General features: G+C 48.6%; 1 long non-coding RNA gene across 6 annotated transcripts in view; it reads left to right on the top strand.

Annotated features, from left to right (window-relative positions):
• LOC141053973 (uncharacterized) overlaps positions 1–26,224 on the top strand; it is a 165,403-nt gene extending 139,179 nt beyond the window's left edge. For all 6 annotated transcript variants that reach the window (XR_012221303.1, XR_012221305.1, XR_012221301.1 and 3 more), the window contains one exon: positions 24,852–26,224. This is a non-coding gene — a long non-coding RNA (uncharacterized lncRNA). The remainder of the gene's footprint in view (positions 1–24,851) is intronic.
• Positions 26,225–26,552: the final 328 nt, after the last annotated feature.

Here is a 26,552-nt window from a genome sequence, read left to right as displayed (position 1 = left end):
ATCATTAATAAAAAAATGTAATACTATGACCATAAGTGGCATTATACACAGGAGATTTGTATTTAGTATGCAGTGTCTGTGTACAGGTAATATAGTGATCAATGACATTATACACAGGAGCTCTGTATATAATGCACAGGTAACACAGTGATCACTGGTGACATTATACACAGGACCCCTGTATATAGAGTATACAATGTATAGTGTCAATGTACAGGTAAAACACTAACTCACCAGTGACGTCTCTAGGTGAAGTCCTTCATCCTTGCTTTTCATTCATCCAGCACAGACCGCCATCACGTCTTCCAGCCAGGGCTCGTCTCTGCAGGAAATAACACGGTTATCTAGAGCTCCGCTTGCAGAACACATTACTTATTTTTTCCCAACTTCTACATTACATCACATGAAGAAAAAAAGGCAACATAGTGTCGCTCTACACAGTAACAGGACTGCCCCCCCATTTAAAACAGTAACCTCAAAAAATTAAATACATCACTGCAGTAATAATATCCCTTAATTAGCCCCTATGGTAATAATATCCCCCATCCTGACCCCCGTGTGTCTCATTCCTGGCTTCAGCCATATGTTCTCCCATCCCGCCCTCATGAGTATCCATTCTGCCCCCATATGATCTCCATCGTATCCATTCTGCCCCATGATCCTGTGCGATCTGTCTCCAATCATGCCCCGTATCTCCACTCTGCCCCCATGTTCAGCACTCTGCCCCCATGTTCAGCATTCTGCCCCCATGTTCAGCATTCTGCCCCCATGTTCAGCATTCTGCTCCCATATCCAGCATTCTGTCCCAGAGCCAGCATTCTGCCCCAGAGCCAGCATTCTGCCCCCAGTCCAGCATTCTGCCCCCAGTCCAGCATTCTGCCCCCAGTCCAGCATTCTGCCCCGTGTCCAGCATTCTGCCCCGTGTCCAGCATTCTTCCCCATAGCCAGCATTCTGCCCCATAGACAGCATTCTGCCCCAGTCCAGCATTCTGCCCCAGTGCCCAGCATTCTGCCCCCAAGTCCAGCACTCGGCCCCTGGGCCCCCTGGATCGCCGCTCAAAAAAAAAAAAAAAAAGTTCTCCTTACCTGGCCGGCAGTGGCCGCGATCCAGCGGCAGGCAAGGCTCCCTCCACGCTGCAGCGCGCTCTAGCCGGCGACTGACACTGACGTCAGACACCGGCGAGGGGCGCGCTGCGGTGACATCAGCTGCCAGCCTCCGATTGGCTGGCAGATGTTAACTATTGACGTGCGGGCCGCCGGGCCAGCATGTCAATAACGTTTAGCTGCCGCCTGCAGCGCCGCTAGACAGGGCCCGGTTTACCTGCCGGTAGGGGCCCGGTGAGCAGAGAGGAGACCGGGCCCGATGCGGGCCCCATACGCCCGCCGGGCCCCATACGCCAGTCAGGGCAGTAATGCCCTGATGGCGGCCCTGCTCCCCATACTATAGAGAGATGACACCAGCCCCTGCGTACTATAGAGAGGACAACAGCCCACTAGTATTATATTATTATAGAGGGAGGTCACCATCCACCCAGTACTATAGAGAGGACAACAGCCCACCAGTATTATAGAGAGAGGTCAGTATCCCCCCAGTACTACAGAGAGAGGTCACCCCCTCAGTACTATAGAGACGTCACCAGCCACATTACTATAGGGAAGTCACCAGTCCTCCAGTACAATAGAGAGAGGCAGGGCCGTCTCCAGGTTTTCATGGGCCCCGGGCAAAAGAGTCTCAGTGGGCCCCATTAACACATACCACAATTCATGAGGCACAGATATGGCAGAGAAATCTAGGTATAGCACAATGCCAAAGATTTCACTTACTTATACTGTATTACATGAGTGATATCTATTGTAAATTATACAATCGCTCAGAAACCGGACAGTATAGTCCTCCATACAGAATGAGCCCCATATAGTGCTCCATACAGAATAATGTGTCACACATAGCTCTCCATACAGAATAATGATTCACATATTAACATAGTAACATAGTTAGCAAGGCCGAAAAAAGACTTTTTTCAGCCTACATTCCGTCAGAATAAATCCCCAGATCTACGCCCTTCTAAAGAACCTAATCACTGTAAAATACAATATTGTTACGCTCCAGGAAGACATCCAGGCCTCTCCTGAACCCCTCGACTGAGTTCGCCATCACCAACTCCTCAGGCAGGGAATTCCAGATTCTCACTGCCCTAACAGTAAAGAATCCTCTTCTATGTTGGTGGAGAAACCTTTTCTTCTCCAGACGCAGAGAATGCCCCCTTGTGACCATCACCTTCCTTGGTATAAACAGATCCCCGGAGAGATATTTGTATTGTCCTCTTATATACTTATACATGGTTATTAGATCGCCCCTCAGTCGTCTTTTTTCTAGAGTAAATAATCCTAATTTTGCTAATCTCTCTTGGTATTGTAGTTCCCCCATCCCCTTTATTAATTTTGTTGCCCTCCTTTGTGTGGCGCCCCTGAGGCTCAGTCGCCACAGAGGTACTGCACCTCCTCCTGAGGTGTGGTATCCCACCATCCAGGTAAGGTGGAGACTCCTGACCACGCTCCAACACCTGCACCCCCACACCAGAAAGTAGTGTAGCAAAGCACCTTCGGCGGCTCCCTGCTTGGAGTATAGCAAAGCACCCATTGGTGGCTCCCTGCTTGGAACACGAAACGTGCTGGGAGGTGGGTGGAGTTAGATGACATTTCAAGGAGCGGGAAGAGTTTAAGGCAGTCAGCAGTTGGAAGGAGAGAGAAGAAGATCCCTAGAAAGAAGGATAGATGGATGGAAGTGCTGCAGCAGATCCCAGTGACCTGGGTCTGCTGGCACGGGAAAGGGAGAACGAGAGCAACATAGACTGAAAGCCTGACTCTCCATAGAAAGCAAGGATTAGTACGGAACGTGAGGAGTAAAAGAACAGTGGACGTGGGTGAAAAGAGAACCCTTCCTAGAAGTTCTAAGTGCAAGGCCGGGGTCCGGTCCCCGAGCTTGTACGGATACTAACGGTCCTGCAGCAGACACCGGAGGAATAGGAAGCTGTAAATGCTTTATTCCCACACAAGACTTGGGGGCACAACAGCAACATATTAGTGAGCCGGGACTCAGCAGCAAGGAGTCCCCGAATCAGGCTACAGCTGTCTACCGTACAAGTAGAGATCATAGGAACATCAGACAAGAGGAACTCCAGTGTAACTCAGTACTAGGAGTACTTCATCTAAAGGCGCTGTAAGAGGAGACGTTCAGAAAGGCACAAGTTGGCGAAGTGTTGGAAAGGAGTATTCCATCTGGCCTGGGGGGGTTGACTGAGTCCCAGACCCGGAGGACACGGCACAGAAGCAGGCACCTGTGTGTACAACAGACTGTGAGTAAAGCTTTGGAACTACATGCCCTGGTGTCCTCCACTTATTCCTGCGTCAACCATCCCCTGCGCCTGACACTACACCATCTAAGTGTCACCATATCTACTCTGCCCTGGGACAACAGCCCTGCCTGTGGAGGGCTATACCATCACTGCTGCACCACACCATCTGTCCCAGAGGATCTGTCTGCGTCGGCCTAACATCTAGATTGCCGAACACCACAGGTGGCGTCACGAGTTATTCATTCACACTGAACATTTACAATAGGCGCCCAGGGCCACGGGCCGGGTCACAGCTACCGTGACAACTCCCATTGAGATCCACGGGCCCGGTACCGAGTACCGCACAGCCCTGGGTGTGAGGGCGACCCATTTGTACCTGCTCTAGTTCCATTATATCCTTCCTGAGCACCGGTGCCCAAAACTGCACACAGTACTCCCTGTGCGGTGTAACCACGGATTTGTACAGAGGCAGTATAATGGTCTCATCATGTGTATCCAGACTTCTTTTAATGCCCCCCATGATCCTGTTTGCCTTGGCAGCCGCTGCCTGGCACTGGCTGCTCCAGGTAAGTTTATCAGTAACTAGGATCCCCAAGTCCTTCTCCATGTCAGATTTACCCAGTGGTTTCGCGTTCAGTGTGTAATGGTGATATTGATTCCTTCCTCCCATGTGTATAACCTTACATTTATCATTGATAAACTGCATCTGCCACCTTTCCAGCCACCTTTCCGCCCAAGTTTCCAACTTATCCAGATCCATCTGTAGCAGAATACTATCTTCTCTTGTATTGACTGCTTTACATCGTTTTGTTTTGTGAGTTCGTTTTCCCCTTCACCATTGAGGTCTGATGAACTCCCTCTTCTAGTGAAGGAAGGTAGTGGTGCTGATTACAAAGCACCTGAGCAGAATGATGATGACTGGGTGACTGGGATTGCTGACTGCATATAAGGCTGCCGACGCCCTTCTGCCTTGCGGGTGATTCCTCTGAGGGATTCTTGGAGACAAGTCTGATTCCTGCTCCTCAAAAGCTAAGTTTTCTGCTCTACTTTTTGCCTTGTTTGTCTGGAATTCTGCCTCTCCCTGCTGGTGAGCTGAATTCCTTTTTGCTCTGTCTTCAGATAATACCAGAGTACTGATATAGTCTTTTTGAAGCCTAGCGTCTTCAGGGCTTTTTTCCCTATCAGTCTGTTGGCACCTGTTTTTGAGAGGGTTTTGGCGGATTGCAGACAGCAGCTTTCCTATTCTGTCCTGTTTAAGTTAGGCTGAGCAAAAGATGGGGCCCAAGCTATCTTTCTGTCAGTGTGAGTGTTTTTCCATCTCGCTTCACCGTCATTATATGTTGGGGGCTGCCTATTGCTTTGGGGTCTGCTCTGGGGCAGTTTAGATTTCCCTTTTCTGTCTTTAGGCTATGTAGTTCTCCGGCTGTGATCGAGGGGTCTAGGGCACCGTAGGAACCCCCCACAGCTACTGCTAGTTGTTGTTGTTAGCTTCAGGCGTCTGCAATCCGATAGCTGCCAACTTCTCTGGGTTTCTGGACTTAGCTATTATTTCTGTTTTTTGCCTCCTACGGTGACTCATTCATAACAGTTTTGTATCATCTGCAAATATTGATATTTTACTGTGCAAACCTTCTACCAGATCGTTAATAAATATGTTGAAGAGAAGAGGTCCCAACACCGACCCCTGCGGTCCCCACTGGTCACAGCGGCCCAGTTAGAGAATATACCATTTATAACCCCCCTCTGCTTTCTATCACTCAGCCAGTTACTTACCCATTTACACACATTTTCCCCCAGACCCAGCATTCTCATTTTGTGTACCAGCCTCTTGTGTGGCACGGGATCAAACGCTTTAGAAAAATCAAGATATGGGGAGTGGCTTAGGCAGCTGATGGAGTAGGTCACGCTGTCTGAGGGCTCTGAGGACTTCTCAATTAAATTGACGATAAAACCCGCTATTTAGCATATTTTTGGTGCCAAAACATTGGAGACTGTTCATAAGTGCATTACGGTCAACTTTTCTGTCAGTTTTCTGTCATAAAATCTTTTTTGGACCAATTTGGTCATTTTTCTTTTGAGGCCTGTCACAATCTGACTGGGCTGAAGCCTTGAGGCATTCACGCCTCGCCTATGCGGTGTTTCCCCGCAACACCTTTGGACCCACACAATCGGTCCTATTGCCTCCTACAAACTCAGTATCTCCACCAATTGTCCTCATTTTATTTTATTTCAGGTTAAGACTCCATTTTGGTTAATTACCAGAAGTGACCCCGGACAGTACCTGGTCACCGTCTGACGCCGATTAGGGATGAGCGAGTATACTAAAAGTGAACATATAATCCCTGTAAAAGCAACTTTTAATTCATAAAGTCCTAAAACCACCCGTTCCCAGTGAAATATTGGCAAATGCCACAATATAGACCTAAGCTGAGATGCTGCAAGGCCCTACAATAAACTCAACTGATACCTTCCTATCCGTGGAGGTTGGCACCCTAAGGATCCCGATTTTTTGGCGCCTCCACTCAGCGAGGACTGTCCCTTGCTGCCCTGTCAGTCCCTGGTAACACAGGTATGAAACCAATGACTGATAGTATAGAGATGAATAATAAGAGTGCCCTAGAGCTCATGCAAAAATCCCAGACAAATAAGCAAAAAAATACCACATCATGACATCAGGATCCACCATATTAGAAAACTGTGCCTTAGCAATGAGGCATAGATACAAGATAAGAAGTGGCCACTTATCATTGGTGGAGTCACCTCAACGCGTTTCCCCGCACCAGCGGTTCATCAGGAGGCAGAGCAGATGTAAAGAGTGTCCATCATGTCAGATACCAGGATGAGATGGCCCCGAGGGTCAGAGAGGCCAGCTTTATATCCCCAGATCACTGCTCAAATGAGTCACGCCCACACAATCGAGCGTTCACATCACAAGAAACTGTACATGTGGTTAATTCCACAGGTGTCGCAATTTATCACTCACATCTGCACACCAGACTTCCATGCCGTCGGGTCCCCGCGTGCGCTCCAGTGAGGAACGCAAACAAACATGGCCGCGACAGCGTCCGGTTTCAAATGAAAATCACCGGTCAATTGCGCATGTCCGGGAGCCAACCATGGAGTGTGAGGCCGGAAACCAAGATGGCCGCGATATACAGCCAATCAGGACTGCGCATGCTCCTATCTTAGCCACTGCGCGCGATACTCGCGCTAATCAAGTCCTGGAGCGCGTCATATATATACAGCGCAGTATGGTAAACAGAGACCAGTAACCAAAATGGCCACGATATAGCAGCTATAACGGCGCATGCTCATAATATCAAACGCCGTATTCACACACATTTCCTCTATATAGCGCAATATAGCACCTCCAAAGAAAACCATTCAATGTAACACATACATAGGACCTGTCATACAGATCCACATAATGAATTTCAAGAATGGAATATACGTGGAACATAGATAAAGTATAAATTAATAATAAAGAAAAACAAGATATATTAATCAAAACAACAATATGGTACACGTAACAAAACGTGTTAAGACACGCCATTATGCTCCCCCATATATACTGGAACCGGAACATTTAACAAACCAGATGATATTGTATATTGTATATTAAATGAAACAGGTATAAGACCTACACTCATTCATCCCATCTAGGGGTGAGCGCGTATACTCATTAGGATTCGGTACACGCCTCGCAATACTTGGCACAGCCCACACAGCCCAGCACAATCCCCGCACAGCCCGGCACAGTCCAGCACAGTCCCCGTACAGCCCGGCACAGCCCAGCACAGTCCCACACAGCCCAGCACAATCCCTGCACAGTCCCCGCACAGCCCAGCACAGTCCCACACAGCCCAGCACAGCCCAGCATAGTCCCCGCACAGCCCCACACAGCCCAGCACAGTCCCCGCACAGCCCCACACAGCCCAGCACAGTCCCCGTACAGCCCCACACAGCCCAGCACAGTCCCCGCACAATCCCCGCACAGCCCAGCAGTCCCCGCACAGCCCAGCACAGTCCCCACACAGCCCAGCACAGTCCCCACACAGCCCAGCACAGTCCCCGCACAGCACAGCACAGTCCCCGCACAGCACAGTCCCCGCACAGTCCTCGCACAGCCCAGCACAATGCCCGCACAGCCCAGCACAATCCCCGCACAGCCCAGCACAGTCCCCGCACAGCCCAGCACAGTCCCCGCACAACACAGCACAGTCCCCGCACAGCACAGTCCCCGCACAGCACAGCACAGTCCCCGCACAGCCCAGCACAATCCCCGCACAGTCCCCGCACAGCCCAGCACAGTCCCACACAGCCCAGCACAGCCGAGCATAGTCCCCGCACAGCCCCACACAGTCCCCGCACAGCCCCGTACAGCCCAGCACAATCCCCGCACAGCCCAGCACAGTCCCTGCACAGCCCAGCACAGTCCCCACAGCCCAGCACAGTCCCCACGCAGCCCAGCACAGTCCTCGCACAGCCCAGCACAGTCCCCGCACAGCACAGCACAGTCCCCGCACAGCACAGTCCCCGCACAGCCCGCACAGTCCTCGCACAGCCCAGCACAATCCCCGCACAGCCCAGCACAATCCCCGCACAGCCCAGCACAGTCCCCGCGCAACACAGCACGGTCCCCGCACAGCACAGTCCCCGCACAGCACAGTCCCCGCACAGCCCGCACAGTCCTCGCACAGCCCAGCACAATCCCCGCACAGCCCAGCACAATCCCCGCACAGGCCAGCACAGTCCCCGCACAGGCCAGCACAGTCCCCGCACAGCCCGGCACAATCCCCGCACAGCCCGGCACAATCCCCGCACAGCCCGGCACAATCCCCGCACAGCCCGGCACAGGCCAGCACAGTCCCCGCACAGACCAGCACAGTCCCCACACAGGCCAGCACAGTCCCCACACAGGCCAGCACAGTCCCCACACAGGCCAGCACAGTCCCCACACAGGCCAGCACAGTCCCCGCACAGGCCAGCACAGTCCCCGCACAGCCCAGCACAGTACCCGCACAGTACCGCACAGCCCAGCACAGTCCCACACAGCCCAGCACAGTCCCACACAGCCCAGCACAGTCCCACACAGCCCAGCACAGTCCCACACAGCCCAGCACAGTCCCACACAGCCCAGCACAGTCCCCGCACAGCGCAGCACAATCCACGCACAGCCCGGCACAGTCCCCGCACAGCCCCCACAGTCCTCGCACAGACGCGGCACAATCCCAGCACAGCCCGGCACAATCCCCGCACAGCCCGGCACAATCACCGCACAGCCCCCGCACAGCCCGGCACAGTCCCTGCACAGGCCAGCACAGTCCCCACACAGGCCAGCACAGTCCCCACACAGGCCAGCACAGTCCCACACAGCCCAGCACAGTCTTCGCACATGAAGGTACGTATACCGACTGGGGGGTGGTCCCAGGCCCGGATTGGTAATATACCAGGCCGCTTGCCAGCTGATGCAGCCACTGGCACTCCATTCTCGCCCTAGCATGAGACCTCCCCCGCCCCCCGCAGCCACTCACAGCGTCGCTTGCCTGATCTCTTCTCTGTACACAGGACCTTTGATGAGGTCACAAGAAGGGAGGAGTCAGGGATCATATGATCAGGAGCCATTGTCCAGACCCCTGATCATGTGACCCCGCTGACTCCGCCCCTCCTGTGACCTCATCACAGGTCCTGTGCGCACAGCCCTGCCTCTTGGTATCTGCAGGACTCGACTGTGCTGGTTGTCATGGTCCTGGGTGAGGTAAGTATGTGTGGGGTCAGGAGGGGTTTACAGGATAGATGTAGCAGAGCCGTGTGTGTACGAGGTGTACGGAGCGGAGCCGTGTGTGTACGAGGTGTACGGAGCGGAGCCGTGTGTGTACGAGGTGTACGGAGCGGAGCCGTGTGTGTACGAGGTGTACGGAGCGGAGCCGTGTGTGTACGAGGTGTACGGAGCGGAGCCGCGCGTGTATGAGGTGTACGGATCGGAGCCGTGTGTGTACGAGGTGTACGGATCGGAGCCGTGTGTGTACGAGGTGTACGGATCGGAGCCGTGTGTGTACGAGGTGTACGGAGCGGAGCCGTGTGTGTACGAGGTGTACGGAGCGGAGCCGTGTGTGTACGAGGTGTACGGAGCGGAGCCGTGTGTGTACGAGGTGTACGGAGCGGAGCCGTGTGTGTACGAGGTGTACGGAGTGAAGCCGTGTGTACGAGGTGTACGGATCGGAGCCGTGTGTGTACGAGGTGTGCGGAGCGGAGCCGTGTGTGTACGAGGTGTACGGAGCGGAGCCGTGTGTGTGTACGAGGTGTACGGAGCGGGCGGGCCGTGTGTGTACGAGGTGTACGGAGCGGAGCCGTGTGTGTACGAGGTGTACGGAGCGGAGCCGTGTGTGTACGAGGTGTACGGAGAGGAGCCACGTGTGTACGAGGTGTACGGAGCACTGTTATGGGGGATCTGTGGTGATGCACTGTTATGGGGGATCTGTGGATGACACACTGTTATGGGAGATCTGGGGATGACGCACTATTATGGGGGATCTGTGGATCACGCACTGTTATGGGGATCTGTGACTCACAGTACAGTGTGTGGTGTGTGTAGTACCATATATGACTACCACCCCCCTCATCAATAGGAATACACGCATGGACTGTATACATGGGTGTATTCTGAAAGATGAGGGAGGTGGTAGTCACAGTTGCAGTAAACACTTTGGGCACTATCCCTAATATGGCTACAACCCCCATCATCCATCAGAATACCCCCATTGATAGAGTATATGGTATTCTGAAGGATGATGGGGGTTGTACTTCCCTTCAATGTGTGCACTGCCTCACCTCTCCCAAGGATCTCGGAATAATGTGTGCACTGTGGTAAAGGAAATTGCTACTATACATTTTGCAGGGATAGATACCTGATTGGTGGAGGCAGCTCAGCAACAGTTCCCTCCACCAATCAATATCTATCCCTGCAAACGAGGAGGAGGAGAAACATGCTTCTCTCCCTCCTCTGCTTTAGGTCTCCGTGTGCAGCGGAGCCTCCTGTTCCTGCTGTCACAACTGCGGTGACTGAGCTCCATCTGTGCATGTGCCGGTTCGGCGGCCATTTTCTTGTAGTCCTGCAGACACAGGCTGTGATACCGGTATCTCATTGGAAACCGGAAACTCACAGCCTGTTCCCAGAAGTGTCATGGCGCCGCCCTGCACTATGCCGCCCGCGCACCGCCGGTTAACCGCAGCGATACCCCCAGCTCCAGGCCTGCTGCATTGCCCCACCGGAGACCCTGCCTTGTACCAGGCTGCTCAGCAGCCGCCGCCATCGCTACCGCTGCCGCCACTGCCACCGCAACAGTCACTGCCACCGCAAAAGTAATTTTTTTCCCCCGATTTTTTTCACTATACGATTGTAAGACGCACCCCCATTTTCCCCACAATTTTGGGGAAACAAAAGTGCGTCTTACAATCCGAAAAATACGGTAAATACTGACCTCAAAACTTATTCTAAAGTTTTAGCTAATCGTCTTAATCTTATTCTGCCTAAATTAATTTCCACAGACCAGATTGGCTTTATCAAACACCGGCAGTCCATTGAAGGGACCAGACGGCTGATAAATATTATAAAGTTAGACAATTCCCAAAAACTTCCTTCTGCTCTAATTCCATTAGATGCAGAAAAAGCGTTTGATCGCTTGAATTGGACCTTTCTCTGATGCTCCCTACTAAAATTTGGATTTAATTTAGACTTTATCATCAAAATGATGGTCTTATATTCTGACCCTCAAGCAAAGATTTACATTAACAATCACTTTTCCTCCCCATTGCCAATGGCACCCGGCAGGGTTGTCCCCTCTCCCCATTGCTTTTTGCCCTTGCAATAGAACCGCTAGCCCAATTAATCAGAGATCGTTCCTCCATAGAGGGTGTTCGAACAGATGGTCAGGCGTTTAAGATCAGTCTATATGCTGATGATGTCCTCCCGCCTCACTAATCCCTGCTCCTCTATTCCACACTTACAATCCCTTCTTCAAAAATTTTCCCCCCTTTCCTATTTTAAGATTAATGAGTCCAAATCCAAAATTTTCCAATTTAACCTCAGCACTGCTCAAATCAGGAGTGTAAAGGCTGTCTCTTCTTGGGGTTGGGCGGAGAGGGAAATTGTTTATTTAGGTCTGCGGTTTTCTAGAAACCTTGGATCTCTGATTTCCACTAGATTCCCTAATCGCCTCCATTCCTAAAGGCCTTAATTTTTACACGGACAAAGAATTATCCTGGTGGGGAAAATGTCTAGTAGCCAAATCAATATTGCTTCCCAAAATCCTCTATGTGTTCAGATCCCTTCCCCTGCTTGTTTCCACTTCTTATTTAACTAGTCTGCAGACATGCCTTAATTTATTTATTTGGGGAAATAAAAAGCCCCGCATTGCTTCCAATCAGTTATACACACATGCGTTAGGTGGAGGTCTGGGACTGCCGAACATCTCAGCTTACTATTACTCTAATCTTATTAAGCAAAGTCCATGTTGGTGGTCCACCGGCCATATACCTTCATGGGCGGACTTGGAATTTCATTTTAATAAAAACTCCCCTCCTTGTTCTTATTTTGAATCTATTGACATCTAAGCATTGATCTCAGTCTCATCATCCAGTTTTTATGGCTGCTATTGTGGCTTGGAGGAGGTTTTTTACATTTAAGAGTGGTTTTTCTAGGATTCAGCTCCTGTTGAGGCTTCCTCTCTCTTTTCTGGCCTCTGTTTATTCATTCGATTTGCATTCTACTTGGGCTGACTGGGGGATTTCTAAATTAAATGACATCTTTGATGGTGATAAATTTGTATCTTTTTCTCATCTTAAGAGTAGGTTTGGGGTTCCCTCCTCTGCTTTTCTACCCTTTACTATGTTGAAAGAATTTTTGTCTCCACCGGTGACTCGCTGCCCTCCGCTATTGGAGCCAGCGGTCAATATTTTATGTAACTCAGGCCATAACATTTTTTGGTCCACTCGTTATATCTACCAGTGGTTCAACAACGATTCTGCATTTATAAAATCCCCATATATGCAAAAATGGGAATCGGTTTTGAATCTTTCTGTTACCCCAGATGTTTGGGAACTGACCATGTCTCTAACCTATTCTGCTGCCATGTCTATGGCTCTCCATGAGTCCTACTTTAAAATCATATCGAGATGGTACTACTCGCCATCTCGTCTAGCTTTTATCAACCCTCCCCTCTCTGTTGGAGGGATTGCGGGCATCATGGTAGCCTTTCCCATTTATTTTGGCTTGGTCCACGTCTTCGGCATTTTTGGGACGACGTCTCCTCTCTTATTTCTCATATTTTAAATCAATCAGATTTTTCACTGGCTCCTCAGTTCGCCCTGCTCTCGTTGGATGCAAGTCGTTTGAATCCTTCTGTTAGGAAATTGGTTATTCATTTACTTTTGGTTTCTAAAAATGAAATTGCGTTTTATTGGAAATCCACTCGAGTGCCCTCTTCACTGAATATCATTGCAAAGCTGACTTTACATAAGTCATGTGAGCAAAAATTGGCGTTGCTGAATGGCTGTCTTCCTTCCTTTATAAGGAAATGGTCTCGCTGGCTGGAAAGGTTTCCAGGAGTTCTTCTTATTATTATTTATAGTCTGGTTGTGGTTTTTTCTTTCATGTGTCATGAATGCCTCATGATATTGCATTTATGTATGCTCTGATATAACATGTTAATAAAACTGTTTGGAAAAGGAATACACAAAGGAGCTGCACAGAGTAACCAGATGGTAATTAAAGTGCTTATATAAAAAACACAATCTGAAGATATACATTCTTCATATAGTACCCTGAGGATAGGGGATGTAATAGGGACAGCACCGCGCAGGATCTAAGTGCAATATTAAAAATGTCCCAAATAGAAATGCAAAGCCGATGCACTCACCAAGTTGAGACTGAAGGAACAACGTATTGACCCTGGGGGAATGTCCCAAACCAAGGTCCTAATTAATCGGTTGTCATCTGCTGAGGCATGCTGAACCTTGTAGTGACTAATTTGCATGTAAGAACCTTTTTGTATTTATACCTACCTATAGGGTTATTTATTGTTCCTTCATGTCCGTGTTTACTTTCTTTGCCGCAGCTTGTCCCCCTCTTTTTTGGAGGCCTGTTACCCTGTCTTATTAATGTTCTCATTTTTTAATATATTCAATAAAGAATAATTTTTTAACAATTTATATTTTCTGTTATCTTCACTTTCTTTCCACATGGCATATATCATTGTGGAGTATGCTGAGCTCAGTACTGAAGTGACTTTGCCTAAAAGAAAGGACTATGAGATTTATTAACATTTCTGTGTTTTGCAAACAGATTGTCCGCACCTATTATATAATGGATATAAAAGCCAGGGAAAAATCCTGGCAAAGTAAGGCTTCTGACCTATTCAGACAGGGGGGCTCCAATGCTACCCAGAACACAACAGCTATGAATAAGGACTTAATTAGACAATACAGGAATGCCCTGTATAAAAAAAAACAAGATTATGGTGGAATATTATTATTATTATGCATTTATATAGCGCCATTTATTCCATAGCGCTTTACATGTAAAAAGGGGAAATATAGACTGTTACATGTTACAGAACCACTCAGCCCCCAGAAAATGTTGTGCAGTTATATGTACACTCACTGGCCACTTTATTAGGTACACCTGTCCAACTGTGTGTTAAGACTTAATTTCTAATCAGCCAATCACATGGCGGCAACTCAGTGCATTTAGGCATGTAGACATGGTCAAGACAATCTCCTGCAGTTCAAACCGAGCATCAGTATGGGGAAGAAAGGTGATTTGAGTGCCTTTGAACATGGCATGATTGTTGGTGCCAGAAGGGCTGGTCTGAGAATTTCAGAAACTGCTGATCTACTGGGATTTTCACGCACAACCATCTCTAGGGTTTACAGAGAATGGTCCGAAAAAGAAAAAAAATCCAGTGAGCGGCAGTTCTGTGGCCGGAAATGCCATGTTGATGCCAGAGGTCAGAGGAGAATGGGCAGACTGGTTCGAGCTGATAGAAAGGCAACAGTGACTCAAATTGCCACCCGTTACAACCAAGGTAGGCAGAAGAGCATCTCTGAACGCACAGTGCGTCGAACTTTGAGGCAGATGGGCTACAGCAGCAGAAGACCACACTGGGTACCACTCCTCTCAGCTAAGAACAGGAAACTGAGGCTACAATTTGCACAAGCTCATCGAAATTGGACAGTAGAAGATTGGAAAAACGTTGCCTGGTCTGATGAGTCTCGATTTCTGCTGCGACATTCGGATGGTAGGGTCAGAATTTGGCGTAAACAACATGAAAGCATGGATCCATCCTGCCTTGTATCAACGGTTCAGGCTGGTGGTGGTGGTGTCATGGTGTGGGGAATTTTTTCTGGGCACTCTTTGGGCCCCTTGGTACCAATTGAGCATCGTTGCAACGCCACAGCCTACCTGAGTATTGTTGCTGACCATGTCCATCCCTTTATGACCACAATGTACCCAACATCTGATGGCTACTTTCAGCAGGATAATGCGCCATGTCATAAAGCTCAAATCATCTCAGATTGGTTTCTTGAACATGACAATGAGTTTACTGTACTCAAATGGCCTCCTCAGTCACCAGATCTCAATCCAATAGAGCATCTTTGGGATGTGGTGGAACGGGAGATTCGCATCAGGGATGTGCAGCCGACAAATCTGCGCCAACTGTGTGATGCCATCATGTCAATATGGTCCAAAATCTCTGAGGAATGCTTCCAGCACCTTGTTGAATCTCTGCCACGAAGAATTGAGGCAGTTCTGAAGGCAAAAGGGGGTCCAACCCCTTACTAGCATGGTGTACCTAATAAAGTGGCCAGTGAGTGTATATATAATAGGTTCCATGTGAGATGCATGTCCCTAATGTATCAGCAGTGTCCACCCTCCCCCCACCTTTGTAATTCCCACAGTAAACATCCACAGGCTCCGGCCACCTGCGGCTTTTGTAATGCATGTCTGGCCTGCCGCTTTTCTATTGGCCGGACCTCTGTATCTGTGTGATGTATTCTGTGTCCTGTGAGTAAAGTGATGTCAGACTGGAAATACGTGGAGAAGCAGTGATCTTTTATATGTGCCCATGTAACCAAGGAATTCCAGCCAGAGTCATTCATTCAGACTCCAGCCAACGCAGAGCGGACCTCCGAAAATACGGGGTGGTACTGAAAGAGGTACCCCAGCTTGGAAGACCCCGTTACACTGGTGGCAGCAGTGGGATTTGATACCCCTTCTACAGGAGGAAAGGAATGAATGGAAAATAACTACCAGAAGTTAAAGAGGACTACATTAAAAGATCTGGTGGAAGCCCGAGGGTTGATCGCCAGCAACAAAACAAAAGCGGATTTGATAGCAGCCATCATGGAACACGACAGTGCAGTGCCCCCCAATGTGAACGTGGAGGAGACCGAATTCCAGAGGGAGGTAAAGAGCAGACTGGCGTTCTATGGCCCAAACCTTGCAGTAGAGATCATACGAGAGGTGATGGCTGATGTGCGTACTGATCTGAAGGAAAAGATGGCCGAGCGGACCAGGATAGAGCTAGCCAAGATGGAGATGGCAGAGCGGACCAAAGTGGAGCTGGCCAAGATGGAGATGGCAGAGCGGAGAGAGGAGAGTCAGCAAGTAGGGGGAGCTCTGGCCTTCAACCAGGTACCTTCAACAGTAAGCCACAAAATGATCCAGTATAATGCCTTCCGACAGTTGGGGGAGGCAGAGGAAGACATTGATGGCTTTCTGCAGGACTTTGAGCGGCAGTGTGCCCTTCATCAAGTAAAGCCGGAGGAACGGGTTCAGATTCTGGCCAGCAAGCTGACAGGCCAAGCAGCGGACGCCTATCGCACGGTACCCGATGAGGACTGTATGGACTATGAGCAGATCAAAGAAGTGATCTTGGCCCGGTATGCGCTGACACCAGAGGCCTATCGCCAAAAGTTCCGCGGACTTATAAAACGCGTAACCGATACCCACGCTGAATGGGCCTGTAAATTACGGCGGTCACTGCTACAGTGGGTACAAGGGAGCCAAGCAACCACTAAGGAGGACGTCCTCCAGCTCTTCCTGTTAGAACGATTCTTTAATGGACTAAACCCCGAGACACAGGAATGGCTTCAGGACCGGCGGCCAACGACTCTTGAGGAAGCCGCTCGTCTGGCTGATGAACATCATGATGCCAGGAGGCCGCAGTTCTCCGGATCAAAGGTGGTCACTAGGGGCCCGCCCATGGACCTGGAGGGCCCGAAACCACCGAAGATTGTAGGGGGATCAGCTAGAAACCCGGCCTACCACAGTCCCCCTGGGGCGCGATGCCACACTTGCCATCAGCTGGGCCACCTGCAAAGACAATGCCCCAACCGGACTCAGCATACCCAGTGGCCAAAGGCAGGAACAGCTACCTTCAGCCAGGCTGCTGTTACCAAGGCGAAGCTGACCCGGCATTGGGGGCTACGACTAACCAAGGGGTGGAAGAGATGGAGGAAGTGCTGCATGAAGTAGTCCCCGGGCAGATAATCGACAACAGCATCGACAGGTCGTGTGGGTTAATGGGAAACGTATGCAGTGACTAAGAGATTCCGGGGCAACTTTGACCCTTGTGAAGCCTCATCTCGTCCGGGACCAAGAGAAGACGGACCGGACAGTGGCAGTCCGTGTAGCAGGGGGAGCCATACATCGACTACCCACTGCCAGGATTCACCTGAACTGGGGAGTCGGGGATGGCCTTGTTGAGGTCGGCTTGATGGAGGATTTGCCTGCAGTCGTCTTGCTGGGAAACGACTTGGGGCCCATGTTGTCTGCATTCTCAGTGGCCCCTCTGGCTGAGACATATCCTGTGACCACCCGGAGACAAGCTCGAGCTGCGGAGGAGGAATCACACTCAGAGGAGGCCCAGGTAAGACATTCCAGCCCTACACGTATTCCCATAGCCAGACACATTTCTTGGGCCACCCCAGATGAATTTAAGAGGGAGTTACTTGAGGATCCTTCATTAGAGGGATATCGTGGGAAGGCACAGGAGGGGAGCGGGGTACTGGAAGGGGAACAGTTTGTATGGAAGCAGGGACTCCTCTACCGGATCACAGAGCAGCACCACACAGGGACGAGCCCCACTATAAAACGACAGCTGGTAGTTCCCAAGAAGTATAGGCAGGAGTTACTGCGAATCTCTCATGATATACCCTTGGCCGGGCACTTCGGCGTCAGTCGTACCATGCATCATCTGACACAAAACTTCTTTTGGCTGGGGGTAACCTATGATGTTCGTCAGTACTGCCAGACCTGTGACAGTTGCCAGTGCATTGGCAAGAGGGGGGATCGACGCAGGGCCAAATTACGCCCCCTCCCCATTGTGGAGGAACCATTTAGCCGAGTAGCGGTCGATTTGATAGGGCCGTTAGCCAAACCCAGTCCGTCCGGGAAAAAGTATATATTGACAGTGGTAGATTATGCCACACGGTATCCAGAGGTGGTTGCGTTACCTAACATACTGGCAGAGACGGTGGCGGCCGCCCTGCTCCAGGTTTTCTCACGGGTTGGATTTCCCCGGGAGATTATCTCGAACCAGGGTACCCAGTTTACAGCAGAGGTGACCAACCAACGGTGGAAGCTGTGCGGCGTAAAGTCCATTAGAAGCGCCCCGTACCACCCGCAAACCAATGGGTTGTGCGAACGCTTTAACGGGACAATAAAACAGCTCATTGGGACTTTTACCAGGACCTACAGGGACTGGGAGAAATTCTTGCCACACCTCCTGTTTGCCTATCGGGAGGTGCCCCAAGAATCCACGGGGTTCTCCCCGTTCGAGCTGGTATACGGGAGACGGGTAAGGGGACCCCTAGACTTAGTGCTGGAACACTGGGAAGGGGAGGGCCTCATAGAAGGGGTACCTATTGTATCCTATGTGCTGGAATTCTGGGACCGCCTACAGGAGCTGACCCAGGTTGTACGTGAGAACCTGCAGGCGACCCAGCGGCGCCATCGCATATGGTACGATCGGAGGGCCAGAGAGCGCACCATGGAAATAAGACAGAAGGTCATGGTGTTAGAGCCCACTAAGAAGAATAAGTTTCAAGCTGCATGGCAGGGGCCCTACCAGGTAGTGGGGAAAATAGCCGACACAACCTATAATGTCGCCGATTGTGACGACCCCAGGGTTATCCGCATGTTCCATGTGAATATGCTGAAGCCCTACCGGGAGCGCCCTGAAGAGGTAGTGATCATGTGTGCACCTGAAGCAGAGGATTTAGCCAGACTTTCCTTGCCGGATGTCTTAGGGGAAAGGACTCCGTCTAAAACATGGGACCAGGTACACTTGGGTGAAGACCTAGGCCCCCGGGAGAGACAGCAGGAGGAGGCGTTGTTGAGGCTGCGACAGAGGATGTTTTCAGAGAGACCGGGGTACACTCGCCTGGCACAACACAAGGTTGAGACCCAGGATCAGACCCTCCCTGCGACAAAACCCCTTCCGCATTCCTAAGGGGACGAGAGGGGATGCGACAAGAGATACAAGAGATGTTGCGTTTAGGGGTCATTGAAGAGTCAGATAGTCCCTGGGCATCCCCCGTAGTGTTAGTGCCCAAGAAGGATGGGACTACACGGTTTTATGTAGACTATCGTAAGCTCAATGAGAAAACAGTGACGGATGCATACCCCATGCCGCGTGTGAATGAGTTGTTAGACCGGCTGGCGGGGGCAAAGTATTTGACCACCATCGATCTATGCAAAGGCTACTGGCAGATTCCCCTTAGTCCTGACGCTATTCCCAAGTCGGCATTTGTCACCCCGTTCGGCTTATTCCAGTTTCGAGTTATGCCATTCGGGATGAAGAATGCCTCGGCGACCTTCCAAAGGCTGGCTGACCGGCTTCTGGATGGTCTCCAGGACTATGCTTGTGCCTACCTGGACGACATCACCATCTACAGTGCGACATGGGAAGAGCATCTAAATCACCTAGAAACAGTATTGGACAGGATCCACCAGGCCAGAATCACCCTGAGCCCAAACAAGTGTCACGTGGGCAAAGCAGAGGTTCAGTATTTAGGGCATTGGGTGGGAAGTGGGAAACAGCGACCAGAACCAGCCAAGATTGAGGCCATAGCCAAATGGCCAATCCCACGCACTAAAACCCAGGTCATGGCGTTTCTAGGGACAGCGGGGTATTACAGGAAATTTGTTCCCAATTACAGCAGCGTAGCCAAGCCCCTCACTGATCTGACCCATAAGAACCAACCCCGCCAGGTAACCTGGACCTCAGAGTGTGAGGAAGCCTTCCGCCAACTAAAGGACGCCCTCCCCAATACCCCTGTATTGGCCGCACCCGATCCAACTACACGTTTCCTTGTTCATACAGACGTTTCTATGTTTGGATTGGGAGCAGTACTGAGCCAAGTCGGGCCGGACGGCCAAGAACACCCGGTAGCTTACCTGAGTCGGAAACTACTGCCCCGTGAAGTAAGCTATGCGGCCATCGAGAAGGAGTGCTTGGCGGTAGTATGGGAACTCAAGAAGTTGCAACCATATTTGTATGGACGACAGTTTTCCCTCCTAACGGACCATAATCCCCCAGTCTGGCTTAATTGGGTCTCTGGAGACAACGCCAGATTGCTGCGGTGGAGTTTAGCCCTACAACCTCTGGACTTCACCATCCACTACAGACCCGGCAAACAAAATGGTAACGCCGATGGACTAAGTCGACAAAAGGAACTTGTACCAACCCCATAAACTTCGGTCATCCCCAAACCGATCCGTTGAGGATCAGACTGTGTATGCCGATCGCGTCGCTGAAAAGGGGAGCTGTGTTACGTGTTACAGAACCACTCAGCACCCAGAATATGTTGTGCAGTTATATGTATATATAATAGGTTCCATGGGAGATGCATGTCCCTAATGTATCAGCAGTGTCCGCCCTCCCCCCACGTTTGTAATTCCCACAGTAAACATCCGCAGGCTCCGGCCACCTGCGGCTTTTGTAATGCATGTCTGGCCTGACGCTTGTCTATTGGCCGGCCCTCTGTATCTGTGTGATATATTCTGTGTCCTGTGAGTAAAGTGTTGTCAGACTGGAAATACATGGAGAAGTAGTGATCTTTTATATGCGCCCATGCACTCAGAGGAATTCCAGCCAGCGTCATTCATTCAGACTCCAGCCAACGCAGAGCGGACCTCCGAAAATACGGGGTGGTACTGAAAGAGGTACCCCAGCTTGGAAGTCCCCGTTACATAGACAAGTACAATAAACATGTGTAGGACAAGGGACACACAAGTACATAAAGAGAGAGGACCCTGCCCGCGAGGGCTCACAGTCTACAGGGATGGGTGAGGATACGGTAGGAGAGGGTAGAGCAGGTCGTGCGGTGGTTCAGTAGACCGAGGATCATTGCAGGCTGTAGGCTTGTGGGATCAGGTGGGTCTTCAGGTTCTTCTTGAAGGTTTCCGTTGATGGTGAGGGTCTGATGTGTTGCGCCAAGGAGTTCCAGAGTATGGGGGAAGCACGGGAGAAGTCTTGTATGCGGTTGTGGGAAGAAGTGATAAGGGGGGAGTAGAGAAGGAGATCTTGAGAGGATCGGAAAGATCAGCTCTAGAGAACTATATGGACCGTCAAATTATACCACGTGGGTTACGGGTACAACTATACCCATCATTTGAATTGGAGGATGATGTCTTAATCAAACGTTGGATTTCAGCAGCAACAACATGCTCTTTGGAATTTATCCAAATTGTCATCGATAAGAATACAGCATCTTTAAAAATTATCGATGATGACATTGAATTTCTCAAGCTCATCATACTAAAAGACATACTAGTAGAAAATTTTGACAATATTTTGGTTGACATCAATAAGGATGCTGACAAATGGGAGAACGAAGTGTGTCAGAATAAAATTAAGAAATTCCAAAGGGATCTTAATGATTATGACACCAATAAAATATATCGCTGGCAAAATAAAAAAACCAAGCAGCCCAACAACGGTAATGGAGGAAAAGACAACTCAAGATCCACTCGCTATAAAAGTCCTTCTGAGAGTTCAGCACCCTCAGTGTCAGACAACAACACATAAGCGATGGTGAAACCATCCATAGTGAGACATCCAGCATAAGACCTACACCACGGAATGACAAAAGACTTCCAGATATAGTTACAAGATCAAGTCATCATATACAAGGCAACCAATTTAAGGTAATCAATCTTTCTGAACATATATTAACTGATGTTCAGGTTGATCTCCTGGGGAAGGGTCTGACTTTCTCACCTTCATGTCGCTTAGACACATTCACGACGGTGAGGGATCTACACCTATTCACCAGGAAGCTCATTCTTAAAAAAACATCCACCACAAAAACTGCCTTGGGGAAATCACGGGTACAAAAGAGGAAGAAGAAGCCCTAAGGAACTTGGAAGATTTATTACAGGAAAACACCGAGTTTAAGGTAATTTTCCACATGAGATCTTTAACAAATCTAAAAAATTTCCTCCAATGGGCACATGTTCGGCTGTTGAAATTTTTTACTAAGGTCCTTACTACGGAAATAGAAGCCCTTCAGCCAAAACCTTCATGGTCTTCCAACTTGAATAGGGAATAAAAACAGGCTCTCATCAATCTACAATCGCTACAAAATGTAGTATTTAAGCCGGCAGACAAAGGGGCAATGTAGTTATATGGCCTACAGTACTATATGAAAAACAAGCACACAAACTACTTAACGCCCCTGTTGTGAGTTCATTCTCCCCTTCACTACTGAGGCCCGAGGAACTCCCTCTTGTGGTGAAGAAAGGTAGTGAGCCTGATTGTCAAACACCTGGGGCTGATGATGATGACTGGCTGAGTGGAGTTAATGACTGGATATAAGGCTGCCGACGCCCTTCTGGCCTGCGGGTGATTTCTCTGTGAACTTCTTGGAAACCAGTCTGATTCCTGCTCATCTAAAGCTAAGATTTCTGCTTTGCCTTTTTGCATTAGTGTTTTGTTTTCCTTGCTTTTCTGGATTCTGCCATTCCCTGCTGGGGTGAGCTGAATCTCCTTTTGCCTGTTGCTCTGTCTTCAGAATATTCCTGAGTACTGACATAGCTTTTTTGAAGCCTAGCGTCTTCAGGGCCTTTTTTACTGTCAGTTTGTTGGCTCTTATTTTCATAGGGGTTTTCATGGATTGCAGACAGCAGCCTTCCTGTCCTTTCCTATCTAAGCTAGCGTGGGCCCCATCTTTGCTCAGTCTATCTTTCTGTCTGTGTTTTGTTCTTTCTTCTTGCTTCACCGTCATTATATGTGGGGGGCTTCCTTTTACTTTGGGGTCTGCTCTGGGGCAGTTTAGATTTCCCTTTCTGTCTTTAGGCTATGTAGTCCTCCGGCTGTGATCGAGGGGCCTAGGGCATCGTAGGAGCCCCCCACGGCTACTGCTAGTTGTGTTGATAGGTTCAGGGGTCTGCAATCCGATAGCTGCCAACTTCTCTGGTTTTCTGGACTTAGCTAGCATTTCTATTTTTGCCTCCTATGGTGACTCAATCATAACAGCCCCCCCTATGCTATAGAAAACTTCCGTATAATCCTCTTTCAAAATATCAAGCTGAACTTCTCTCCATTGTGGAGAAAGCCTTTGAATCAGGTATTATACCCAAAAACATGGTTGAGACTATACGCAATCTTCGTCCAAAACTACTGACACTATATGTGCTTACCAAATTACACAAAGACCCGGTGAACCCTCCCGGAAGACCCATCATATCTGGAAATGGTAGCCTCTGTGAGATCGTTGCAAATTTTATTGACCATTACCTAAAGCCCTTGGTAGGCACACTTCCATCTAACATCCAGGACACAAAAACAGCCTTACAAAAACTAAACCATGTATACCTCGAAGAACACATGATAATGGTAACTGCTGATGTTGAGGCATTGTATACCTCCATCAGGCACGAGGATGGCATTAAAGCTGTGTCCTGGTTTCTTAGAAATAGCAACATTGAATTGGACATGATTGAATTGATTTTATGCCTCCTTGATTTTGTGCTCAATCATAATGTTTTTACATTTGATAAACAAATTTATCTACAAACACAAGGCACTGCAATGGAGGCTTCCTGTGCCCCATCATATGCTAACCTATTCTTAGGGGCATGGGAAAGGGACATTTTCTAAAGTGATTTGATTCCTGGAATACATAATGTACAAGGGTGGTTGAGGTACATCGATGATGTATGATTTATATGGGACGAAATAGCTGACACCCTCCATACCTTAATGAGCAAATTAAATGAAAACAGTCTTAACATCAAATTACTATATAAATTTGGCAGAGAATTGGATTTCCTGGACCTTAAACTGGGAGTGTCTGTTGATCGGATGATTAATACAAATTTATGTGGGAAACCCACAGCCACCAATTCCCTGCTACATGCCACATCATCCCACCCACCTGCAACAGTCAGGGGTATACCAACCGGTCAATTCCTAAGAGCCAAACGTATCTGCTCCAAACCGTCAGATTTTGAAGACCAAGCCGTGGATCTTACAAAAAGATTCCTAAACCGTGGTTATAGTAAAAGAAGCATTAAAGACGGATACAGGCGGGCAAAACAAGCGTCGAGGGAACATTTACTCTACTCAGCCTCAAAAGATTTCAATAAAAATGATAATCAAGTGAGATTCATCTCCACTTTCAACAATCAGTGGGAGGAAATCAAAACACTATTACAAAAACATTGGAATATTTTACTAACAGATCCAGATTTGCGCAAAATTCTTCCCTCTGGTCCTTCTGTCGTAGCCAGAAGAAGCCGTAATTTGGGAGACATTCTAGTTCATAGTCACTATGACCCCCACCCGCCAAGCCTCAAACGACCATTATCAAAAGGCTTCTTCCTGTGTGGCCTTTGCAAAGCCTGTGTTACTATGAAAAAAATCACATTCCTTCTCTAATGCTGATGGATCAAAAAATGTTGAAATTAGGAAACAACTCACCTGCGCATCCCAAGGTGTTATATATCACGCCACCTGCTCCTGTAATTTAATTTACATCGGTCTAACCACTCGGGAGCGAAAAATCCGGGTAAGAGAACACATTCGGGATATTGAGAAAGCCAAGTCAATAGATGATTATTCTCTCCTGAAAACTTTGCCCCGCCACTTTAAAAGTTACCACAATTCGAATCCCAAAAATCTTGTCTTTAAGGGTATTGATCAAATTAGTTTGGGAATATGTGGCGGTGATCTGGGCAAATCCCTGGCCCAGCTAGAAAGTGGATCTACCGGTCAGGCACCATCACCCCATATGGCCTTAATGAGAACTTTGGTTTTAATTCCTTCTTATTACCCAATAAAATATAGCATTTCTGGGTATGGAGCTTTTTAAGGTGTCTTTTTATGTCTTTTATGCATTTTTAGGTTTTTTCCTTCCCACTTTTTCTTTTGCTTTATCCAAAAAAATTGTGGTCTTACTCATTTTAATTCTTTATTTCATCCCAAGGTGCTCGGTTTCTGTGTTGCCTCCTGATGACACCTTTCACCTACTCTTCTAAAAGCCATCATTTCAGGAGAAGATCATGATCCGGGACAGAGTGATAAAGAAGATGAAAATAATAACTGATTGTGGAAGAAAAAATATGGACACTTTTCTCACTTTTTTTTCATTCATTGCACATGTTCCCTATTTTTTTTTTTTTATATTTAAATGTGTATTTTCAGCCCCATGTCTTTTGCGTAGTTTATGCTTTTCCTTCGGTATGTATCATGTATATACGTGTGTACATATATCATATTATTAATATTTATATGTTATCCTTGCCTTGTGTCCAGCATGTAATGTTTTATGTATACACAGCTTTGTGTTCACACTCGTTAGGTCTCCTTCACATTCACCTCATGCAGGTCATTTATGCTCATTTCCCTTTTTGGTATAGTAATATGCCTCTTCTATTCATAACTCGCCCCTAACAGGTCCTTCACGTACACACGCGGGTCCATTCCTCGTCATCCACACACACCGCCAGCTTCACTCCGCCTCAGTTCACTTCTCTCATTTACATATTTTTGTGTCCGGTCTCTTCCTACAAGTCCAGTCGAGTTTATATTTCTATTCCCAGTGTCTAATGCGCACACGTTAGCCCTGTATCCTCCTACTGACCACCGGAAGGGCTCTGAACAGTGACACGCAGTGTGCGTCACCTGCGCGCCACAGAGCGCATCTGCGGAAGTCCCCTTAGCAAAAGGAGGCGGGACTTCCTGACGTGCGCTACAACAGACCAATGGAAGCTCCTCCACACTCCTTCCCGGTATCTAGCACCTCGGCATAAATATTCCTCTGTCACCTCCTTATCTCCACGCCCCTGGAAGAAGCTACTTAGCGAAACGGCGCTTGTCAGGCGGGGGGAGATATCCTGCGGCAATTACCTTTCACTGGTGGATGCTGCACCTAACCCGGCCCACGTCTTACTATCCGGCACTAACCATCAGTCCTTTGCTTTATACATGAGCACATCCATTATAAACCTGTGACTCTGTGCGGCTCCATGGTGCATTCCTCCCCATTAACCCTACATTATACCCAGCTCTCTAACAGTCACATGGGCAATGCTGCTCCTTTTGCAGATACTCAGTAGTAATAAACAATGGTGATTATTGTCATCTGCTGAGGCATGCTGAACCTTGTAGTGACTAATTTGCATGTAAGAACCTTTTTGTATTTATACCTACCTATAGGGTTATTTATTGCTCCTTCATGTCCGTGTTTACTTTCTTTGCCGCAGCTTGTCCCCCTCTTTTTTGGAGGCCTGTTACCCTGTCTTTTTAATTTTCTCATTTTTTAATATATTCAATAAAGAATAATTTTTTAACAATTTATATTTTCTGTTATCTTCACTTTCTTTCCACATGGCATATATCATTGTGGAGTATGCTGAGCTCAGTACTGAAGTGACCTTGCTTCAAAGAAAGGACTAGGAGATTAAATTAATATTATGCAGAATTTAGGGTGATCCGAACCCAAAGGAGGAGACTTTCATACTAAAGTTAATTCATAATCTAATCCCTTTTCTAATATATTTCACCTTTCCCTCTTTCCTCTGACCTCCTGTCTTCTTGGGGTTTTTTTTTTTTTTACTTCGAAATGACATTTGTTTGAGAATCCCAGTGCATTTTGGGGCACTCACACGGGACATCATTAGGGGGC

This window comes from Dendrobates tinctorius, unplaced genomic scaffold, assembly GCF_039654945.1.
Source record: "Dendrobates tinctorius isolate UK_male_01 unplaced genomic scaffold, ASM3965494v1 ptg000173l, whole genome shotgun sequence".
Classification (NCBI taxonomy): domain Eukaryota; kingdom Metazoa; phylum Chordata; class Amphibia; order Anura; family Dendrobatidae; genus Dendrobates; species Dendrobates tinctorius.
This window is presented reverse-complemented; position numbering and strand designations above follow the sequence as displayed.